We start from the raw sequence: 25,433 nt of genomic DNA, 5'->3' as shown, positions 1-25,433 counted from the left end.
CAGGGAAAGGGCTCAGATGAGTTAAAAGATGGTGCAAAATAAATCCTTGGTGTGTTGAAACTGAGTATGAGAATAGGAATGTTGAATTTACAATGAGTTGAGAGATAGGATCCCAGTGGGTTTAATATGACAAGAGGAACAAGCCCCAATGTTTTTAATGGAGGATAAGTACATTTAAAGTAAAAGTGGAAACTGACCCTAGGGTGTTTAAAATGAATGTGGGAATTGTGCCCTGGTGAGATTAAAATGAATGTGGAAACTGAGTCCTAATGAGCCGGATGCCTAACCATTACGCTTCTTGTGCAGTAAATAGTATATTATCAGAATTTTACTGTTTAAAAAAACTCTTAAAGCCTACATTTTGCTTGAAAATAGTAGAAAACTTGATTAACCATTGTCTCACTGTTGGAAAAGCATCTGTGAACTTCTCCTTTGTGGGTTCCAGTCACAGTCTATTTCTTTAATTTGGAAGTGCGCAACAACATGTTCATTCAGTTTTCTTTGAAGTAAATGTCAATACTCAACAAGGTTTCAAACACAGATGCCCCCTCCCTCTATTGTGTGGTAATACTTGATACCAGTTTATCATTATTTATTGGTAACATCTATGCATTCCATGCTTCATAATTCAAATAAAGGAATCTTGAATCAAAAATGATTATCACATCTCCAATAACTCAAGATATTACATGTACTAATCTCACAATAGTGTAGTATTCTCATAGAGCACAAGTGGCAGTAACACTAAGATGACTAACTGTTAACCTATTCATTGAGGGAGCAAAGTTGGACTAAACATGGGATCCGAATTGGGAGATGAGGTTATGCTTCAGTTATTTCAAGAAACTGGACTGGAATCCTGTATTAGGTACTATTTTGAATCAGGGAGATTACTGTCAAACCACTACATGGAATATAGTAGAGGTATACAGAGGATAAAAGATTGTTTTTTTGTGATTTAAAAAAAAACTTTTGAAAAATTAAAAGATAAATATAATATACAAAAGAATACAACTTTTGCATATTACCAATTAAAATCATATTTAAAAAAGAAGTAAAGAACATATTTGAGACTCCCAGAACAAAGCCAATTTGAAGGTATAATAACAGATACATTTATTATCAAGAAATTTATTACAATATGTATATAAAATGACAAGAAACTAAAAAGTAGATTTATGTAAATCAAAATTACAATGGGAGAGAAATGTAAATATACAAATTCAGGAAGAAATATGGTCAAAATTGTGTCAAGAGAGGGTTACAAATACAGTTAATGCTAGATATCAAATTGTTCAATATAATTTTCTTCATCAGTTATACCCTAATAAATTGAATGGATGATTCTAATTATCCTGATGTGTTTTCGATGAAACAAGGAAATAGGGACTTTTTTTACATTCGGAATGGTCTTATGAGAAAGTGGAACAATTTTGGAACGATTTGAGTGTATTGTTAGGACAAATTATGAAGATAAAGATACAAAAAGATAGAATAATTTTTTTTCTTGAATATATATGAAAAACATATAAACTTGAAAGTGGATAAATATCAAGATTTTTAAAAAAATATAGCCATAGCGACTGCAAAGAAATGTATAGCGGTAACGTGGAAAACTGTGAGTTTGGTACAAATAGACAGATGGCATATTTAAATGCAAAATTGTATACCTTTAGAAAAAAAAACTTACAGTTTAAGGAATCAAACTGAAAACTTTTATAAAATTTGGGAACCATATATGGATTTTATAAATAAAATTCCATTCACATCTTCCACCTTGCCCAGCCCTCTCAGTTAGAAATTATAAAAAATAGTCAATGAATATTATATATGTTAATAATATATATGTAGAAGTAGGTGTTCTTTTTTCTTTTCCTTTTTTGAGGGGAGGGGGTTGAGGAGAATTTTTAAAAAAAATCATATAATTTTGTATGACTTATTAAGTTTACTGTTTTATTGAATTTATACTTTGTATTGATGCAAATGATAAATAAAATTTTCAAAAAAAACCCCAAAAAATACACTACATGGAATAAGTTATGAATGAGGACAACTGCACAAAAATCAGCAGAAATCAGTACATGCCTATTCTTGCTGCTGCCATCAGGTAAGTATAGGTGCCACAACACTCACACCACCAGGATCAGGAACAGCTGCTACCCGTCAGACTCCTCAATAGCAAACTCAATCAGGGACTCATTTAAGGACTTTTACTTTTGAACTTTATTGTTTGTTTATATTTGTTTACATGTGCACATTGTATACAGTTTTTTTTGCACTACCAGTAAGTGGAAATTCTGCCTCACACACTGGAAAAAGAATCTCAGGGTTATATGTGATATAATATGTACTCTGATGATAAATCTGAAAAATCTAAAAAATTAGTGCAATGCTCTTACAATGCCAGTGACCCAGATTAGAATACAGTGCTGTCTGTAAGAAGTTTGTACTTTTTCCCCATGTCTGCATGGGTTTCCTCCGGTTTCCTCTCACCTTCCAAAAAAAACTATATGGTGTTTATAATTTAATTGGTGTACTTGTGTGACATGGGCTCATGGGCTGGAAGGGCCTGTTACCTTGCTGTATGTATGCATGCCTAAATTTAAATTTAAAATTACAACCTCAAGTGGGATCTAATCCAGAACAAGGGATTTGCATCTTGCATAAAAAGGGCCTTTTAACCAACTTCAATTGAAAACACAATACTTTAAAGTGTGCAATGCACATATGATTCATTAATTGCTTACACATAAAAACGTTTACTGCTCGAAGAACTGTGGGTCAAGCAACAAAAGAATGATCAAGATTTTGAGTGGAGTAAGATCTTTCTTGATCTGTACGGCCTCTTATTTGCTGGGAGGGCAAAATTTATGGTCAATACCACTTCTAAGCCCACACATAGCAAATTGTACTTAAGCTTGCTACATGACTTTATAATCGATATGTTTAATCATTTTAAAAGACAAATGTTGTAGTTCCAGGTTCTCCAACAGTTTTCATTCTGCAGCCTTCTCATTGCAATGCTACTTTCTTTCTGTTCCACTCAACACTTCTCCATTAATCTGTTCCACCTAGCCAATGATCTTAATATCTCCCATAAAACAATGTGTTGAAAATACTCAGGATAGATAGCATTTATGGGGAGAGAAGAACAGAGCTAATATTTCAGATAGATGACATTGCTTCAAAATTTGGGGTGAACAAAAGAAATGAAATTAATATAAGATTACTGTAAATTGTCAGTGTGGGTTTGGTGGTCTAAAAGGTCTATTTCCAAATTGTATTTCTTTATGACTAAAAATGATGAAAGGCCATCAACCTAGAGCATCAATTCTGTTTCTCAGTCCACAGCTACTATTTAATCTGTTTAAATTTTTTTTAGACAAACAGAGTAACAGGCCCTTTCAGCCCACAAGCCCGTGTTGCCTAATTACACTCAATTAACCTCCAACATTTTGAAGGGTGGGAGGAAACCAGAGACCCCAGGGAAAACCATGCAGAAATGGGGAGAACGAACATACAAACTCCTTACAGCACAAGATTCAATTGCTGGCGCTGTAACAGTGTTGTGGTAACCACTATGTGAATCATGTCACCCTTTATTTACAATTTTAAAAATTTTTTACACATTTTTCTATTTGTATTTCAGATTTCCATCAACTCCAGCATTTTGCTTTCTAACATCTCTCTTGAGCCTCCCTCTTTTTTTGGGAGCAGAAAGAATTTATGTTTGAATGATACAATAAAAAACTTAAAGCAGACAGAACCCAGTAGGGCCTCGAGGCATAGGTAAAGATCCTGCATTTATAGGTAAATGGTGTATCAAAATTACTCATTCATTCAGAAGAATACTTTAAAAGCAAATGTTTTTAGAAGCCAACTATTCACGTCCTCCTTTCAGTGAGCAAGCATTTTCCACTTCTAAGTTAAGAAAGTAGGAACTTATCCTATCCTCCCAGTTCAACCTCAGTGATTACTTAATAGTTGAGTAACTATTAAGCTTTCTTTGGAAATACCTCAAGTTCTATGCATTATCCAAAAAAAAGTAAAATCTGGGAAGTAGGCTGTCATATTGATTATAATTCATGTAATCTCACAGGTTTACGACACCAGTAAAAACACAAAATGCTGGAGAACCTCCTCATGTCAAACAGTGTCCTTTAGGTAGTGTGACGGATTATTTTATATTTTATATTGTATATGGATATGTTTTAAAGGAGTTAATTGTGGGTTTCTTTTAGTGTAGGTCACAAACACACACAAACACTTAACAACACAGATCTATTTAAGATTCAATAGCTCTGCTCAAGCCAGACAGTCCAAGCTCCGGATGCCTTTGAAAAAACTTGTGAAGTCCTTATAGGCATTCTTCAAAGTGGATGTTAATTGGACATGCTGTGGAGTAATGGATTATTGTTTTGGAAAGCAACAAAAGAATGGACTCGAAAGATTGGGTTTGAATGCAGTTTGTTGTTCTAAGAGGGTCATGTGGTTTCCTCTGTGTGAGAGAGAGAGAGAGAAATTCAGTTCTGCAGTTCAGCAGCAACAGCTGGGACTGGAACATGACAAGCTGGTAAGTTTGTGTAAAAACTCAATTTTGAAGACGAGTTGTGAGTTCTTAGTTTAGTCTGTTCAAAGCCCTTGTCGTCCATACAAGAGGAGATGGCTGGCTGTATAATGTTTGCCTTGAAATAAGGGAAACAAAAAGGAACTCTGTGGTAACCTGAAAGAAAGAGGTTATCATCTGGAAAACCCAGATGGGGCAAGTTTCTTTTGAAAGATACTGATGTGGCTGATCAGAAAGAATCAGTTTGTGTCCAACGAGCAACAAATCTCTCTCTGAAAACCAACAAGGACCTTCCTGAACAGTAACCATTTATCTTTCAAACACCAAAGCCTGATGAACTTCATAAATGTTAAATTCTGTGCACAGTATAAGAATTGCCTGATACCAGTGACTTTGGAGGAGTAAGAAGTGAGATTGGACTGTGAAGGAATATGGAATATTTGGAAATGTTTTTGGGAAATAAATTGGTAAAATTAGAGTAGGTTACAAACATACATACACTTTAAAACAGATCTTATTTGAAATACTGAAGAATTTATATTCAGTGACTGTACAGAAACTATGGAGAATGCTATGCACATTTCACAAGTAGGTGCTAATTGAAATGATAACATGAAATGAATGGACTGGAGTCAGGTCGTCTGTTTTGGACCCCTCTGCAAAGTGCTCACTCAGAGGTCATTAAGAGGTTTGTTTACCTAAAACAACAGATGGGACTCGAAGACTGACTCCTTTTTTAAATAATTGTATTTATTCGTTCAACAAAGTTATTATATACAATAAGAAAAATACGTATTATGAACGATAAAAAATTTTCAGAAAAAGAAACCCCCCCTCCCGCCAACCTCTCAGCCAGCTCTCTGTAGGAGAGCCAAAGAAAAAGAAAAGAAAACCAAATTATTTATACTAAAATCTAATCAGGGTAAATCTAAATGTAAATATTCTAAATATAAAGACCACTTATTAAGAAAAAAAGAATAATTATCATGTAAAACATATGTAAATTTTTCCATTACCAAACAAATTTTCATCTAATTATGCCAGCTATTAATATCAATCATATTAGCATTTTTCCATGTACTTGCTATACATTTTTTTGCTACAGATAAAGCTAAATATACAAAAGCAATCTGAAATTTATCTAATCCCAAATCTTTCAAAGGCTTCAACTTACCCAACAAAAATATTGTCGGATCTAAAAGTATTTTAATCTTATACAATTGTTCCAAAAACAATTGAATTGCTTTCCAAACAGATTGTATATGTACACATAAGCAAACAGCATGAAAAAAAGTTCCAACTGAATTACCACACCTAAAACAAAAATCTGATTCACTAAAACCATATATTTTTTAAACTTTTCAGGTGTTAAATACAATTGATGTAAAAAATTGTAATTAGCCAATGCATAATGAACATTTATCAATCTAGTAACACGATAATGACAGATATCTAACCAATCATCCTCAGAAAAAGTAAAGTTATATCCTTTTCCCATTTAATCTTAGTTCTATTCCATCCCTTTTTTTCCATACTTCCCTGTAATATTTGGTACATCAATTAAATGGTGCAATCACAAGAAGAGATTCAAATTTAGTCAAATCAGGTAAAATCATATTTCTACCAAATATTTGTTTTACTAGAGATCAAAGTTGATAATAAACAAATAAAGAATTCTCATTAATACCAAAATCTTCCCTCATTTGATTAAAAGATAAAAATTGACCTTCTTTAAAACAATCCCCCAAGTTTTTTTATACCTTTAGATTTCCAATGTAATAAGCATTGATTATACATTGAAAAAGGAATAAGTTGGTTATTATAACCATATAACCATTTATGGAGCAGAAACAGGCCATGTTGGCCTTTCGAGTCCACACCGGTTCACTGATTTTGTATTATATAATGGTGTTAAAGTCAGTAATTTACCCTTAGAACCTATCATTCTATTTTTCCTCATCCATAACTTCATTAAATGTTTTAGTATAAGCACATTATATTGTTGTAATAAATTTAAATTCCACCGAAACAAAAATTGATGTTTTTAAAATTCATAAATATTTGCCATCTCAATTTTAGCCCAACTAGGGGACCGTTCCAAGTCCATTAATAAACTAATAAATTTAAATTGAGCTGCCTCATAATAATTTTGAAAATGTCGTAAGTATAATTCCCACTAATGCATATTTCCAGGTTAGCTTATTTAAAGCTACTCTCGGAAATTTACCCTTTCATAAAATTTCCCTAACCATTTTATTTAAATCTCAAAAAAAATTCTTATTAATTAAGCACGGAATTGATTGAAACAAATATTGTATACGTGGAAAAATATTCATTTTAATTGTATTTATTCTTCCAATTAATCAAATCAGCTTTAATCTTTTTCATTAATGGTACATAATTTATATAAAGATTGATAATCAACATCCACATTTATACCCAAATATTTAATTCGATCAGTCCACTTCAAATTAATAATATTCTTATAAACTGAATAATCTCTTTCACCTATCGGTAAAATTTCACTTTTTTCCCAGTTAACAGATCTGACCATTTGTATAAAGCTTTAATCCAACCAATAAAAGAAGGACCAAAGTTAAATTTCTCTAAAACTTTAAATAAAAAGTTCCACTCAAGTCTGTCAAAAGCCTTTTCTGCATCAAGAGATATCACCATCGGATGGTCGGGGCACTGTCGATGTTTATTAATCAAACTAATTACTTGAATATTATCTGAAGCATACCTATTCTTTATAAAACCTGTTTGATCAACATGTATCAACTTAGGTAAAAATTTAGTCAATCGATTCACTAATACTTTAGCTATTATTTTATAGTCTACATTCAACAAAGAAATTGGTCTATATGAAGACACCTTTAACGGGTCTCTATCCTTATTAGGGATTACAGTAATTAAGGCACTAGAGCATGATTCAAGTAAATCATAATGTTCCTTAATCTGTCGAAACACATCTCCAAACACTGTAGATAAATCATCATAAAATACCTTATAAAATTCAACCGAAAACCCATCATGACTAGGTGAATTTACACTCGGCATTTCCAACATAGCCAATTTAATTTATAAATCAGTAAAAGGAGTCTCCAACTCCAATATGTCTTCTTCTCCAAGTACCGGTAATTTCAACACCGATTAAAAAAAGAGTCAATCAAACCGTTCTCCTGTTTTTCCTCAGAAGTATATAATTTCTTATAAAATAAATAAAACTCATCATTATAATATCTCACGAAGTTTGTAAGTAATAGTCAAATTCCGTCTAACTGCATTAATAACCCTTGATACCTGTTCTTTCTTTAACTGCCATGCAAGTACCTTATGTGCTTTCTCACCCCATTCATAATACCGCTGTTTAGATCTATTAATCAAACATTTAAATTGATAAGATTGCAACGTATTATATTTCAATTTCAATCTAGACAACTTTATCTTCTAATTTTCTGTCGCATCTCTCTGAAATTCCTTTTCTAACTGATCAATCTGTTTCTCTAATTCAAAACTCTCGGTCAAATAGTTATTTTTAACCTTAGAGGTATAACTAATTATTTGACCTCTCAAGTAAGCTTTCATAGCATCCCACAATATAAATTTACTCTGAACGGAGTTAACATTTTCTTCCAAAAAGATTAATTTGTTTCTTAACAAATTCAATAAATTCAACTTTTAACATCATATTAAATCTCCAGCGATAAGCTACACGAACTTTTTCAGAACTCTCATAAGTAAAATACAACAAAGAATGATCTGAAATTACCCTACTTTTATATTCTGCTTGCAATATTTTCCCCTGAAAATGTGCCGATACTAAATAAAAATCAATTCTAGAAAAAGATTCATGTCAAAATGAATAAAAAGAAAAATCTTTCTTTGTTGGGTTAAGACGTCGCCAGATGTCCACTAAATTAAAATCTTTCATCAAAACTCGAATTTGAATTGCCAATTTAGATTTTTTAACATTTTTTGGAAATTTATCTAGTAAAGGTTCCAAAACACAATTAAAATCTCCTCCAACCAAAACATTTTCATTAGCTTGTCCCAAAAGCAAAAATGTATCCGAAATAAATACTTCATCATCCACATTCAGTGCATAAATGTTAAGTAAAGTCCAAAATTCATTAAAAATCTTACAATTCAACTTAAGAATACCTCCTGCATTCATTTCCATTGATTGTAATTCAAAAGATAAATTTTTATGTATCAAAATTGCTACTCCCTTAGCTTTAGAATTAAATGAAGAAAAAAAAAACATGTCCAACCCAATCCAATCCCTCTTCAATTTTATACTTTTTTTTTCATTCAAATGCGTCTCCTGTAAAAAAAACAATATCAATCTTCATCTTTTTAATGTAAGCCAAATCTCGTTTACGCTTGATCGGATTATTTAATCCTTGAACATTAAAGGTGGCAAATTTCAAATTTGACATATCTAATACAATTATTAAATACCAAAAATAGTCACAAAATTAATAATAACAAAGGAAAAAAAGAAAAATTTTCTCAAATTAAAATATATAGGCCATCCAAATAGAAATAATATTCGTTAATAAGAAAAAAAAGGTAGTAACTCCCTAAAAAACACTGGGTGTGGATTACCCACTAGTGACTGATGACTAACAAAGAAGTTAGTGCAATCCCCTCCTCCCCAGCCAGCCAGTCAGAAATATTAATATATTACAAAAAAAATCAGCCTTAAGATTCCAGTCCAGATGGTGAACTGATTTCAAGAGTAGATGAACTCTTTCTATTCCCATTCCCATTCTTTCCATTTCTGTCATTTTGTCCATTTCCAAGTCCATCAGATTTTCTTTTAGGAGATAATGGTGGACTCTTCCTTTGTCCTCTGACATCCGGTAACAAATTAGCAAAAACCATTGCCTCATGCTCACTCTCAAAGAATTGAAACTGATAGTTTCCATAAAACACTTTCAACACAGCAGGATAACGAAAAGCAAATTTATAACCTTTATGCCATAAAACATCTTTAACTGAATTAAATTCACTGTACACTTTCATTTGATTACCCCTAAAAATACAACTACTCTTTGCAGACGATGCCGCTTTAGTTGCCCATTCAGAGCCAGCTCTTCAGCGCTTGACGTCCTGCTTTGCGGAAACTGCCAAAATGTTTGGCCTGGAAGTCAGCCTGAAGAAAACTGAGGTCCTCCATCAGCCAGCTCCCCTCCATGACTACCAGCCCCCCCACATCTCCATCGGGCACACAAAACTCAAAACGGTCAACCAGTTTACCTATCTCGGCTGCACCATTTCATCAGATGCAAGGATCGACAATGAGATAGACAACAGACTATTTGGAAAATCAAAGCAGAAGAAATAATGTGAAAATTGTGGGTTTGCCAGAAGGTATAGAAGACCAAGGAGTAGGGAGTTTATCACTTGTATCTTGATCAATATTTGCATCCCACTGTGCATTAAGCACCTCGTTTGGCCATTATTATTTTAGTGAAAATTTGTTGCATGTAAATAAATTGCTGTGGTTCATACATTAGAATGACTCAAATTCAAATTACTTCATTGCATTTATACCTTTGTGATCTACTGAAAGGTCATGACAAGTATTATGTAAATACAAGTCTTTATTGTTTGTCTGAGAAATCATTCTGAATCCAATAAAATGTAAGGTGATTTAGCATAATTTAAACCAAGTCCTAGAAAAAAATTATAGGTAAAGAATTCCCTCGGGACCCAGAGTTGTTCCTGTTGGGAAACATAATGGACATCAGACTTGCAATGAATCTATTCATATTCATAATGATTGCATTGACAGTGCGCACGAAGAGCATAGTGGTTACCTGGAAATCCAACTCCTGCCTGAGCATTACACACTGGAATACAGAAATACAAAGCTATGTTCCCCTGGATAAAATTACTTAAAACTTAAGAGAAAAGTATAACACTTTTTTGAAAATTTGGCAACCATACTTAAATTCCATAGGAGCATGATTATAGTGTGGACCATCATGCCTCGCCGCCCTAACTTCCCCGTCTATCCATCGATCACAAACAGGAAAAGTGAAGAGATGAAAACAGACTGAACACTGGTTGCTGTGTCAAGACAAACCAATAAAAGCTGATATATGTCATATACCTTTGTTGTGAGTGTCTTGAATGTTGTGTGTAATTGTGGTTAGTTAAGTGTTAAATGTTGAGGGTGGGGGTTGAAAAGAGCTTGAACTCTGCAGAAACTTTGTATAAAACTGATGTAAACTGATGTAATGCTGATACTGTTGATAACTGAGTTTAAATTTGGAAAATTAGAAATAAAATATTAAAAAAATACAATGTTTAATAAGCTTTGGAAAACTCAACTCAACTTTAGTACAGATTTGTTTGAATGAATCATAGACAACAACAACATTCTGATATCCACCAAGTGATTACAAAAGAAAATAGTTGCTTCAATATTTAGTCAATAAAAAAAAAGGAATTTAAGACAATAGAAAGTTGGAAATTCGATTTGGAATTCAGAGCATTTCGAATTCAAGGAGGCATGATCGCCAACAGTATCACCAAGACTATTGAAGAAGTGGTAAGCTTTACTAAAGGATTTCTTCTGTGTGCAAATTAGAACAGTTTGGAGAAACTGCCGCTTGTCCTTTGAGGACTGTTTTGGTTTTGGATTTACTGTTGTGCATGTTTGATGCCTGAGTTTGTTGGTCAGCTGAATGGATAATATGGCAGCCGCTGCTGAAGTGGTGTCCCTGAGGAACTATGTGTTGAGAAAATTGTCATGGAACTTAAAGAAGAATTGCAATGGTGACACTTAGATACGTGGAAACAAATCTGTTCTTTGTGAGACTGAACGAGGCAATAGAAAAGAGAGAGTTACAGCTGCTGGGAATACAAATCCCACAGAATTACTGCAAATAACATTAATAGAAGTTAAGATCAGCCACATGGAAATGGCTGAAAATGTGCCACAGGATAGTGGTGAGGAGGATGGGTAATCCAGAGAGGAGTCAAAGTCTGATATTAAGATGACCTCTGAAGTAGAGGATGAAATACGACCAGATGATAGTGCGGCAAATACTGGTAGCAGGAGAAGCAAGAGGAGTTTTAGAGCAAGCTCCAGTGTTTCAAGTCCTTAATCTACATGTGTAAAGGTTAAGGCTGAAAAGGTTGCTCTTGAAGTAAAATGAGAATGGCTTAAGGATAGATATGTCTTAATTTAAAAAAGGAAGAAGTTTGACCATTTGACGCCACTCTTGCTACAGGATTATTATACAATGCCTTCACCCAACCAATAAATAAGGGTCCAAATTTATTTCTCCAAAACTTTAAATAAAAAAAATTCCATTCGACTCTATCAAAAGCTTTTTCAGCATATAATGATACTACCATTGATAGGTTGGGTTGCTGACATGAAGCATTGATCAATGAAACCACTCTAAGAATATTATCTAAAGCATACCTATCTTTAATAAAACCAGCCTGGTCAGAATGTACTAATTGTGGTAAATACTTTACTAATCTATTTGCTAATAATTTTGCTATTATTTTATAATCCACATTTAATAAAGAAGTTAGTCTATAAGAAGAAACCTTCAAAGGGCCTCTGTCTTTTTTTGGTATAACTGTTATTATTGCACTCAAACACTGGTAAAGCTTGTTCCTGAGTTACCTGATTAAGAACATCCATGAATACAGAGGACAGATCATCATAAAAATCTTTATAAAATTCAGCAGTGAACCCATCATCTCCTGGTGACTTCCCATGAGGTATTTGTTGAATAACATCCTTTATTTTTAAGTCCGTAAAAGGAGAGTCCAACTTTCTCATGTCCTCCTCCTTCAATATTGGTAAATTTAACTCTTGACAAAAATGCTTCAATAGATCCTTCATCTCGCACTCCCTCAGAAGCATATAAGTTCTGATAAAATGACAAAAATTGGTCATTAATTTCCTGAGGTTTAAAAGTAACTGAATTGTCCTTCCTCACAGCATTAATAATCCTTGAAGTTTTTCAGTTTTCAATTGCTGTGCCAAGATTTTATGTGCTTTGTCCTCTAACTCGTAATAACGTTGCTTAGATGTTGAATCAAACGTTCAAATTGGTCAGTTTGCAATATATATTTTAGCTTCAATTTTGTCAAAAAAGCCTTATTATCTTCTGTAGAATTCCTCTGAAATTCCTTTTCCAACTCTGCTATTTGTTTTTCCAACAACTGAAACTCTACCAGAAATGTCTTTTCCTTTGATGCATAACTAATGATTTGACCATGTAAAAATACCTTTAAAGTATCCTATACAATAAAATTACTCCTGACTGTATTCTTATTCAAATCTAAATAAATAGCAATTTGATCCTTAATAAATTTTACAAATACTGTTTTTTTCAATAACATTGCATTAAACCTCCAGTGAAAAATTGATTGATGAACTTCTGGCCCCACACAAGAAATAAACAGCAAAGAATGGTCAGTAATTATCATACTCTTATATTCAGCTTGAGTAAAACATGCTTGCAAATATGCTGATGCTTAAAAAAATGTCAATCCTGGAAAATGAATCATGACGTGAAGAATAAAATGAAAAATCTTTCTCAGTAGGATTTAATCTTCTCCAGACCTCTATCAAATTCAGGTCTTTCATCAAGGAAACCAATTGAACTGCTGCTTTCGATTTTTTCACAACTTTCGGAAATTTATCCAATAATGGGTCTAACACACAATTGAAGTCTCCCCCAATCAAAATATTCTCCTTAGCTTGACCTAAAGTTAAGAAAGCTTCAGACACAAACTGTTCATCAACATTAGGTGCACATACATTCAATAAAGACCATGGCTCAGCTAACAATTTACAATTAATCATTAAAATATGACCAACTGATTCTGACAAAGAAACAAGTTCAAGTGGTGTTTTCTTATGAATCAAAATTGCCACTTGCTTTTGAATTAAAGGAAGATAAAAATACATATCCAACCCAGTCCCTCTTCAATTTCAAATGTTCTTTTTCAGTTAAATGAGTCTCCTGCAAAAAAACAATGTCAACTCTCATCTTTTTTATATAAATTTGGACCTTTATTTATTGGTTGGGTGAAGGCATTATATAATAAGCCTGTAGCAAGGGTGGCGACAAATGGTCAAACTTCTTCCTTTTTTTAAATTAATGCGTTCAACTCGTCAAGGTTGTCCTTTGTCGCCAGCCCTATTTGCGTTGGCCATTGAACCGTTAGCTCAGGCTATCAGGCAGAATGAGAATATTACAGGTATAAGGATTGGACAGGATGAATATAAGATTAATTTATTTGCTGATGATGTTTTGATATATTTAACTAATCCGGATCAATCTTTAATTTATTTGCAAAATTGTTTTGAATTGTATGGTAAATTATTTGGATGTAGAGTGAATTGGGATAAAAGTGAAATACTACTAATTTCTGAAGGAAATTATGATCAATCTAGATAAATTAGTAAATTTCATTGGACTGATAAAATTAAGTACTTAGGGATAATGATTGATGTAAATTTCCAATCATTGTATAATTTAAATTATGTACTATTAATGAGAAAGATTAAAGTGGATTTGATTAAATGGAAAGATTTACCTTTAACTTTAATAGATCGAGTAAATTGAATAAAGATGAATATTTTTCCACGAATTCAATATTTGTTTCAATCAATTCCTTGTTCTCTTCCAAAATCCTTTTTTCAAGATTTAAATAAAGTAGTTTGATAATTTTTATGGAAATGAAAATTAACAAGAGTAGCGATGCACAAATTGACCTGGCAGTATGCTTTGGGAGGTTTGCAATTACCTAATGTTTTTAAATTATTATGAAGCAGCTCAATAAAGATTTATTAATTGTATGTTAGATATTTCGAACCCTCCTCGTTGTGCTAGGGTGGAATTGGCTGTGATATTAGAACCTTGTCCCCATCAGTTTGTATTTAAATGGAATACTGTCTTACTACAGAAATATAATGTACCAATTTTAAAACATTAATTAGAAATATGGACTAAAAGGAATGTATTAATAGGATCAAAAGGTAGTTTATCAGTTCAAACCCCAATATTTCATTGAATAATAGAGTTTTAGAAAATTGGTGAATCAAAGGAATAAAAAGATTGCAGGATTGTTTTGAAGAAGGTGAATTTTTATCATTTAATCAGCTTAAAGAGAAATTTGGGATTTTAGAGAATTCTCTGTTTGTTTATTATCAAATTAGGGCATTAGTGAAAGATAATTTTGGAAGAGAAATGAAAATTTAACTAAATTTGAATCTATGGTTTCATATTTTTCAGATAAAGGTTTTATATCAGAAATGTTGCATTATTACAAGATACTATGGTTAAAAAAATTAGAAACATCTAAGAATAAATGGGAGCATGATTTAAATTGTGAGATTAGTCAGGTGGATTGGGAAAATATGTGTTATGATGGGTAGACTAAATTAATTAACGTAAGATATAGTATGGTTAATTATATTTTTTTGTATCAGTTATATTTAACCCTTGAAAAAATATGGATTTAGTAATTCAGATCTGTGTTTGAGGTGTGGATTATGTGTTGGAACATTTCTACTTTCTGTTTGGTTGTGATAAAGTTCATCCTTTCTGGTTTAAAATTAGGAAGTTTGTTCAAAATTTGTTAAAAATTCAATTTCCTTTAGATTCAAAAATGTTTTTGTTTGGTTATTTTACTCCATTAGTGGACTTGGGATTGGATAAGTTTCAGACAGTGTTTATTCGTCTAACATCGACAGTTGCTCATAAATGTATTGCTATGTCCTGGAAAGATAAAGCAGAGTTAAATGTAGTTTGATGGTATAATGAGTTGAAGTCATGTATCTATATGGAGAAAATAACATATAATTTACATAATAATTATGATTTTTGTGTTAAGATGTGGACACCGTATATGAAGAATATGAATTTAGCAATATTGTAAATTACTGAATGTTTTTGTTTATTTTTAATGCTTCTCTTTAGGAATCTGTTGTGGGAGAGGGGAGGGGTGGGTTTGTTTTACTGTTTTATTATTAGATTACTTATTCTGTAAAAGTCTGTTTATTCTTATTGAAAAAATACTAAATAAACTTTTTTAAAAAAGGATAGATATGTCTTAATAGAAGAGCAGGAGGAACAGCTACTAAGAACCAGGAAGCAGCTAAGGAGGCAAAAGGAGCAAATAGAATTGAGAAAAAATATAGCTGTTAATGAGTAGAAGTCGAAGATACTAGATGGCTCAGAGGTATCTGGTGCTCAAAGTAGATGATCTAAAGTGTCTAACGTTTTGGAGTCATGTTTTGAGGAAGGAGAACAGAAAAGAAAATATAAAGAAGAGCTAGTGTTACAGTTACAAGAGGTGTATAGTCCTGAACTATCCAGGTTAAAGCACAGTGGTTCCAAATCTTAAACCTGAATAATGAACCCAGTGGACATAGATGTGAGGCAAACACCATCTTATGAAGCAGAAAACATGCCGCTACCGTCAGGTAACAGAAATCTGGGCAAACAAAGTAACTTGCTCCCAGGCTTGGAAGGCAAAATGAAATGGCTGCATTGTTAATTCAGTTACAATCTCTCTATTTTCTGCCCAAAAGAAAGATTCCAGTTTTTGATTTTGACTCACTTCAATTCCAAGCATTTACGAACAACTTTGAACATAGTATTGAAATTAAGAGCCAAAACTCAGAGGATTATCTATATTATTTGGAAATAATAACCAATCCCTTTTTAATTTTTGATGCTCCTTTTCAATTAAACAGGTTTCTTGTAGAAAAGCAATATCTACTTTATCATTTAAAAAAATATATATGTCAAAACTCTTTTAATAGGGGTTTGAAGCCCATTTATATTAAAACATAAAATTTAATCCTTTACTCATTGTAGAAATTTTAAAATTTTTACACTTTCCGCCTTTTCATGATTCCCCTTCATCAGTCCCTGGCTCTTCACCAACCTCTTAAACACAATAAAATAATTAAATCCAGTGATAAAGATAGTATTTGATTGGATACTTGAAAGAATAAAAGAGAGAAATAGAAAAGAGAACCCCCTTCGAACATTGTCATGAAGCCCCCAACAATGCTATCACGCTTCACTTTTCGGGTTGCGACTAAAGTCACAAAATAACGTCCACAGTCTGGCAGGAACCAGTCAGCATAAATCTTGTTCCCTCCAAATTCTAATGGTGCTTTTCTTTCTTTAGCCTGCTAATTTCAAGATTTTTTTTCTTTATTTGATAATGAAGAAATTTGACCAAAGAGGCCTCAACTTTTGATCCAGCTGAAGTTTAGGTCTAAGGGCTCTATGAGCTCGCTCAATCTCAGTATCTCCTTTAAAATGCACTTCCCCAAAAGTCTGAGGAATCCAGCACTGTAAAAAACTGAATAATATCTGCTCCTTCCTCTCCTTTTAGGCCAATAATCTTAACATTATTTCTTCAACTAAAATTTTCTAATGAATCCACTTTTTCAGACCATTGCTTATTCATCACCAACACTTGTTCCAATCCTTCATCCACTTTATCTATTTTTTCTTGAAGAAATTGATTTTCCAAATTAATACTTTTAATTTTTTCTTCCATTTCCTGATGTTTTTTCTGCATCTCTTTAACAAATTCACTTTCTTTATTAACTTTAGACTCTGATCTCTTAATACCATGTCCAATTAATGTTAACTCTTCCATAATCATAACTACTGGGTCTTGAGACTTCGGAATAACTTTAGCTTTCTTTCTTATCCCTTCTTCTTCCAACAATTCCTCTGAGCTTTGTTGTTGTTGTTTTTCTTCCTCTCCTTTTTCTTCCAGCTGCAATAATCCCCCCCCCCCCCCCCCACTGTGTTTTGGACAGCTTCGGAGCCTGTTTAAAGGGTTTAGTAAGCCACTCTGACAGTGCTTCCCGTTTTGCTGACTGCTCATGTGCAACTCATCACGCATGCTCAGTTAGGTCGCTCCTTTCCCCGACTTGTCCGGGCGACCCTGTTGTTACAGGGACGTTGCAGCTTGCTGGGAGGCGAGTCGGGAGGCCATCTTTGTCTGAAGAGTAGGCTACATTACAGGTCCCGGCTTCTTCTCTAATGTAGGCCTTTCTTTTTCCTCTGGTTGTTTTTCTTCTATCTTCTCTGTAATTTCTTCTGCTTCTTTGTCTTCCTTTGCCAGCATTGCATTATTTTTTCCTTGACAGTTTATAATTTATTCATGTGAATTTCAAGCTTTTCTTTTCATTTTTTTTTCCATCTTTAGAACTTTTTCTCGGAAGAGCCAGATTTTCTGTCCTGGCTCTTATTACATCACGTGATGTCCCACCGCCCCCCCGGAAAGGCCTATTATCTCAGAGGATCTTTCCTGGACCAAATACACTAATGGCATTGTGAAGAAAGCACATCTACGCCACAACTTCATCAAGAATGTGCGGAAGTTTGGTATGACACCAGAAATCTCTGCAAATTTTTACACATGTTTGGTAGAAAATGTGCTGACCAGCTGCAAGACTGTCTGGTATGAGGATACCAATAACCCTGAGCGTAAAACCCTCCAAAAGGTAGTCAAATCGTTTATTATCAACTGATTGTATATGTACAACCTGATGAAACAGCATTCTCCGATCCTCAGTGCAAAAACAAGCAGGCAGACAACCAGACATAACGCACATACAGACAAATAAGACAAGTCTTATAAATAAAAAAAATGTTTTGTTTAAATGAGAGTCTCGGATGTTTAGTGTAAGCAGTTCCTTTGGTAGTGGACAGCCCAGGACATACAGGCAAAACCATCCCCACCATCAAGAATATCTTCAGGGAACTCTTTTGTTGGAGAGCACCAGCAATCAAGGATCCACACCACCCAACATACGCTCTGTTCTCACTGATGGCATAAGGAAAGAGGTATAGGTGCCAAAAGGCTCACACCACCAGGATCAGGAACAGCTGCTACCCGTTCACCATCAGACTCGTCAATAACAAACTCAATCATGGATTCACTTAAGGACTCTTACTTGGGCACTTTATTGATTTTTTTTAAAATTCTGTATATATTGTACAGTAATTTTGTTTAAATTTGTTACCTGTTTACAGTAGTGGTTCTCAAACTTTTTCCTTCCCATTCACATACCACTTTAAGTAATCCCTATGCCATAAGTGCTCTGTGATTAAGGTGGTATGTGAGTGGAAAAGGAAGATTGAGAATCATTGCTCTAAACCTAATTGTTACTGAAATATTTTGCTTGAGAAAAATTGTCATTGACCCATTTCCTTTGGAGTTATGAAACCGTGCACATAACGAGTCAATTAGGTACAATTAAAATAGTGGTTTTCAAACTTTTTCTTTCAACCCACATACCACGTTAAGCATTCCCTTACTAATCACAGAGCACCTATGGCATAAGAAATACTGAAAGTGGTATGTGAGTTGAAAGAAAAAGGTTGAAAACCACTGGTTTACAGTTCTTTATTTGTTTACATGTATACGATGTGTACAGTTTGTTTTTGAACTGCCAAAGTGGTAATTTTGCCTCACCAGCAGAAAAAAGAATTTCAGGGTTGTATCTGAAGTCAGATATGTACTCTGACAATAAATCTGAAATCTGAGGAGGTGTGATCAGTTCATTTGCTGAAGATTGGTAGGAGTTTTAGACAGTGTGAAAAGTAGCTTTAGGCTACAGAAAGATGACAATGATGGTGATGATGAGGAGGTTTTATTGTCATACACACAAGTACCATGTGCAAATGCTTGCTGCAGCTACACAGATATGTATAATGCACTAACAATCAGTAAGTATAAATTAAATGAGAGAAGAAAAGATATTGAATTCTAAAGGTAGATAAATGCAGTTCATGTAAAAAATGTGATAATGCACTTATATCTTTGGTCCTAGAGTAGTGTTCTGGTTAGGGTAGTACTGGAAGGTTCAAGAGCTCCATATCTTTGGAAAAGAACTGTTCTTGAATCTAGAAGAACTGGGTTCTAGGCCTCTGTACATTTTACCTGAACAATGGAATCAGATAGCTAAAATTAGAACTGAGATGTTCATGTCGTTGAGTTTAAAGCTGTCCAGGAGGAAAATAATCTGTTTTTCCAGAAGTTTACACTTTTGAAGGGTTGAAATAAACTGGAGCATCCAGAGGAAACCCAAACTCTGGGAGAATGTACAAACTGTTTGCAGACAGTGCTGGATTTTAACCTGGGTCACTGCCTCTTTAAGAATGTAATGCTAACTGCTACGCTAACCATGAAATTTGTTATATGTGATGAAATATTGTATCAAAGTGGAAGAACAGTATTTCAAATGTGTGGAAATTTAATTCTAACAGCAACATAGTTTTAATCACAGGAAATCACATAGTCACTTAGATGTGTAAACAGGAGCTTAAGCGGAAGAAGGACCTCTGGCCTTCTTCAATTTTTGCTGTTCTGGGCTGGGCTCTGTGTGAATAAAATGTATTTTCAGTGTTCTTGATGTTGATTGTTTGGAGAACATGCCAAAATGAGCAAACAGTAGCTGGAAACAGACAATGTGCCTCCAGGGTTGAGACTGGTCTGGCTCCATAATTTGTAAACATAATCTTCGGCCCTATCAAGCAGACATGCAATTCGTCGGATCAACATTTTGGATTTTTTTGTTATATGGGTAAAGTGAATCATTTGTTCCTGAAAACTGTCTTTAAGTTTATTGAATATTGCTTATTTAAATATTATTGGATTAGAATGACTAAAATTAGAGGATAGGCTAGAAACTATGCATCAATGGAAGCACTGGTTTTTGATAACTGAAATTGACCCCAAATATAATCATTTTTTCACCTTAAATAAAAATAGATATTTTTGTATTCTCCCTCTGTCCAGAGAATTCTGAATCATAATTTGAGTTTTATCGAACAGTGGCTTTTCAGTGATTCTTACTAGAGATAATCCTGTTTCTTTTTAAGTGCCCCTCCAGCTTCAAATGTCTATATTTAGTCATTTTTCTACTTGGCCATATGATATTTTCACTATTTCCTAGAGGGCTGAGGGTTCACAGTCTACACGAACCACAAGATGTTGACTTTCACCATCTCCAACAACAACAACAACAACCCTCCAACATTTCAGAGTTTACAACTATGATAAAACACATCGCTGGGAAGAACAATTTAGTCTCCGACACACTATCTGGCACCACTGTCGTTTCCCTCCAATCGACTGCTCCTGGTGTAGACGACACAGCTTTGGCAGCAGCTCAGTAGGAAGATGAAGAGATGACCATGTATCGCACTGCCATATCAGGACTGAAATTGGAGGACATATTTTGGTCCAGCAAATGCCTCCCTACTTTGTGATGCATCCACCAGCCAACTGAGGCCCATTGTACCTGCTGCGTGGTGACGTTGGGTGTTTGACGCTATACACAGTTTGGCTCACCCTTTGATTAGGACAACAAGGCTCCTGGTGGGCAAATTCATGTGGTATTGGCCTGTGCAAGCAAGTCGGCGCCTGGGCAAGGACATGCATCCAGTGCCAGACCTCAAAAGATCAGCACCACACCAAAGCCCCACTACAGGTTTTTGCAGGTTTGATCACATCCACGTGGATATCATCGCCCCGTTGCCCCCATCCAAATGCGCTACTCACCTCTTTCACAATGGTAAATGGGTTCATGAGATGACCAGGGATTGTCCCGCTCTCCAACACCTTCACCTCAGCTTGTGCAAGAGCCCTCATTGCCAATTGGATAGCACATTTTGGACTACCCATGCATGTATTCTCTGGGACAGGATCTCAGTTCACGTTTGGGTTATGGTCCACCATCGCACAGTTACTGGATGTGCAACTTCATCGGTCGACAGCCTATCATCCCCGGTCTAATGGCTTAGTGGAACGTTTTCACTGTCAAATGAAAATGGCTGTCATGGGACATTTTAAGGGACCAGATTGGATTGATGAACTGCCTTAGGTACTTACAGATAGCCGTACCGCATCGAAGAAGTTCTAGCTACCTCCACAGAATTGGTTTACGGAGCCACCCCCTCCCCCCCTCCGCCCCGTCCCCGCAACAGTCCCAGGCAATTTCATTCCGGCAGCAAGTAGGCAGCAGGAATCTCCCACTTCGGTTCTCTCACATTTAAGGGAAAAGGTGGGTACACTGGTGCCCATTGCAGCCACCCGGCATGAATCTATGACTTTGTATATTCTGCCTAAATACAAGGACTGCCTTTATGTGTTCCTGCACAGGGATGCGCACAGGACATTGTTGCAACAACCATCTGAAGGTCTTTTCAAGGTGGTATGGAATGATGGCTCATGTTTGTTATAGACATTTGCAACAGGCAAGAAACTGTTTTGGTAGATTGACTTAAGCCAGTACATGTGGACCTAGATCAGCCAGTACAGGTGGCATGCTCCTGGTGCAGGGGGCGTCTGCTGGCCCGTTCTAGCCAGATGGGTGAAATTGTGGTGTCACCTTTGAACTCCGGATCTTGGGGGGGGGGGTGGTTAATGTGGTGAGCCGCTCCACTCCATTATCAAACTGGAATCCGTAGTTGTGGGCTCCTGCAGGATCAGGAGTTCGTGGCACAAAGAACTCTGGGAAGTGCGTGACTTCAGAGGTTGGGTGATCGTGATAGGGTGCCAACTGTAATTATTTAAACTTCTGCGAAGATTCCATTAAATAGTTCAGTTAGTTCAACTCACAGACAACTTCTGTGCTTTATTCACTGCATCCCTCACTACAGACTCTTCTATATTGTGGTTGATGGTAAACTCTATAATTTTCTCCATTTCCTGGACTTTTTCCCTCTGTCTTCCCTACCACCCAAACAGCACATGAGAGATTGCCGATGTGGAATCTGGAGCAAAAAGCATTCTTCTGGAGGAACTCAGTAGGCTGAGCAGCATCACTGGAATTTTTTCTGAAAATGTACTTTATTCACAGGGCGGCACTATTGTCATAATGGTTATTAGCACAATGCCTTTACAGGGCTAGCAAACGGGTCTGGGATTTGAATCCCGCGATGCCTGTAAGGAGTTTGTATGGGCTCCCCGTGTCTGCATGGGTTTTCATTGGGAGCTCTGGTTTTCTCCCATTGTTCAAAAAGTACTGGGGGGTGAAGGTTAATGGAGTGTAAATTGAGCAGCATGGACTTGTGGGCCGAAATTGCCTGTTACGTGCTGTCTGAATTTAAATTTTAAAAAAACAGGAAAATCTTGCAGTTTGTTTGCATCCTTCATATCATATATTCCATCACTTCACATTGTAACATTACCGTAAATATTTGTGTATAATGTGTTTTGTGTATAATGCAACCCCCCCCCTCTAATTTTTGTGGGGAAAAAGTGAGAAAACTTTTACTCCCATGTATAATACAACCCCCCTCCCCTCGCCCACGCAATTTGCGCTGATGTCTCTCTACCCCCTCGCCCGCCCAATTCACGCTGCCATCTCTTCCCCCCCCTCGCCCGCCTGAGTCGCGCTGCTGTCTCTCCCCCCTCGCCTGCCTGAGTCGCGCTGGCGTCAATGTAGGTGGCTGCTGATAATCTTACCTATCATTTTTCTTTTCTTTGGCTTGGCTTCGCAGACGAAGATTTATGGAGGGGTAAATGTCCACGTCAGCTGCAGGCTCGTTTGTGGCTGACAAGTCCGATGCGGGACAGGCAGACACGGTTGCAGTGGTTGCAGGGGAAAATTGGTTGGTTGGGGTTGGGTGTTGGGTTTTTCCTCCTTTGTCTTTTGTCAGTGAGGTGGGCTCTGCGGTCTTCTTCAAAGGAAGTTGCTGCCCGCCGAACTGTGAGGCGCCAAGATGCACGGTTTAAGGCGATATCAGCCCACTGGCAGTGGTCAATGTGGCAGGCACCAAGAGATTTCTTTAGGCAATCCTTGTACCTCTTCTTTGGTGCACCTCTGTCTCGGTGGCCAGTGGAGAGTTCGCCATATAACACGATCTTGGGAAGGCGATGGTCCTCCATTCTGGAGACGTGACCTACGCAACGCAGTTGGATCTTCAGCAGCGTGGATTCGATGCTGTCGGCCTCTGCCATCTCGAGTACTTCGATGTTAGGGACATCACTGCCCAGGCAGGGTGTGCATCTATATGATGCCTTTGTGCTTCATTCTCTTTGCATCAGTTTTGTTCTATGCCTCCTGGAAACTGAATAATATGAACAATTCAGTTCTAAACCCGGAGGGGGTCTTTTACTGCATCCGGTGCTCCATACGCGGTCTCCTCTTCATCAGAGAGCCTAGTTGCAGATTGGAAGGTTGCTTCATTGAGCACCTTTGCTCTGTCCTGCAATAGCAAAGGCCAACTACTTCAATTCTACATATTATCACACCGATATGTCCATTTACGGCCTCATGTTCTGCCAGTTTGAGGCCACTCATAAATAGGAGGAGCAATTCCATATATTCTCTCTTGACTACACCAATTTTGTTAACCCCCTCCCCTGGTCTCTGGATTTCCCTTATCCCTCCTACTCTCTCCAGCTCCCCAGCCCCGTCCCTTCCTTCTATCAGAGTGCTGTCTTTCTCAGTTTTCTGTTTGCTCTCCTCCCTCATCTCCTCAGCTCCTTTCCCCTCCCACTTGCATCCATCTATTACACCTGTCCTCTTCCACCTTCCACTCATTTTGCCCCCCCCCACCTTCTTACAATGATCTTTACATTTTTTTCCCATTCCAGTGTTTCATTTGAAAGAATCTTGAACACTCCATTCACAAGGCATGAGCTTCAATGTTGTAATTTCAGCATGCTGACAAAGTCAGTATTGTTTCAAGAACTGATGTCCACCATGTGGATATTGAAAGCGAACTCCCTGAGATAGCTTCATACAGGTACACAATCCTTTATTCGGACATATAAAATCCAGAAAGCTCCAAAATCCAGAAAGTGGGGAGAGAGGCAGCAGGTCGAGTTGGGCGGGCGAAGGGGAGAGACTGGCAGCGCAAGCCGGGCCGGTGAGGGGGGAGACTGGCAGTGCGAGTCGGGCGGGCGAGGGGGAGAGACTGGCAGTGCAAGACGGACGGGCGAGAGGGGGTGGGGGGAGACAGCAGGGTGACTGGAAGGGGGTGGGGGTGGATACGGCAAAACAACTCGGGTGGGATTAAATCTGGCTTTCCGAAACCCGGAAAATTCTGAAATTTGGAACACACTGTCCCCCAAGGGTTCTGAATAAAGGATCATGTACCTGTATTTCTGATGCTCGCCAGTAAATATCAAGCCATTGTTACCTATTCATTAATTTAACACATCTGGAGATTTTCCCTTCACAGTCCCCAGCATTAAATAGTTTTCCTGAGATCCAAAATGATTTATACTAGTAGATCAATCAAATAAGCCAGTTTTTAGTCTTAGGTATTTATTTCCTCCAATCTTAAGTCAATTTTCTGTCTCTTTTGTCATACACATCCCTTTAAATTTTGTGTAATTTCTGATTTAATGGTTTTGGGACACTCAGCTTCCTTCCTGCTCTTGTGACCATATATTTATGTGGCTGTTCCATTTTAGTTTCTCATCAATTATGTTTTTTTCACACAGCTGCTGTGTTCCAGAAAATTATTGCCATTTTCCTGGAACATGTGCTGTGCAAAAAAGGTCAGAACAGGAATGAAGCTGCCATTACCGTTCCAATATTTTACCTCCGAGACACCGAGTAAATTTCCCAGAACGCCTGCAGTCTAAAGTAAATGAATAGCTCGTATTGATGATGCACTTTGCAAGTCCCACCTCTTTAATTACTGCTCCTCTGCTATGCTCTCTAAACTCGCAGACAGATATGGATATTTGGAGTTTTGGTTGTTCCTATGTGAACAACCACTGCCAGAAGGTAGGGAGTCACTTCAGAACGGAAAAATCATGCAAGGTTTGTGTTTTAAAAAAAAATCAGAAAAATGCTCAGGCTAGTAATAAATAG

The 25,433-nt window shown here is 36.2% G+C and overlaps 1 protein-coding gene across 6 annotated transcripts in view; it reads left to right on the top strand.

Moving 5' to 3' along the window:
• The window catches only part of bmpr2b (bone morphogenetic protein receptor, type II b (serine/threonine kinase)), a 306,159-nt gene that overhangs the window by 189,948 nt on the left and 90,778 nt on the right, over window positions 1-25,433 (top strand). Inside the window, exon 1 of one of the 6 annotated variants that reach the window (XM_069933994.1) lies at window positions 24,250-24,354. The exons of the other annotated variants lie outside the window; for them this stretch is intronic. The gene's annotated coding sequence lies outside the window, so the exon portion shown is untranslated. Of the gene's footprint in view, window positions 1-24,249; window positions 24,355-25,433 lie in introns of those variants that run through there. 6 annotated transcript variants of the gene reach the window in all.

Source organism: Narcine bancroftii, chromosome 4 (assembly GCF_036971445.1).
Source record: "Narcine bancroftii isolate sNarBan1 chromosome 4, sNarBan1.hap1, whole genome shotgun sequence".
NCBI classification, from domain to species: Eukaryota; Metazoa; Chordata; class Chondrichthyes; order Torpediniformes; family Narcinidae; genus Narcine; species Narcine bancroftii.
Note: the sequence above shows the minus strand (reverse complement) of the source record. Positions and strands in the feature narration are given on the sequence as shown.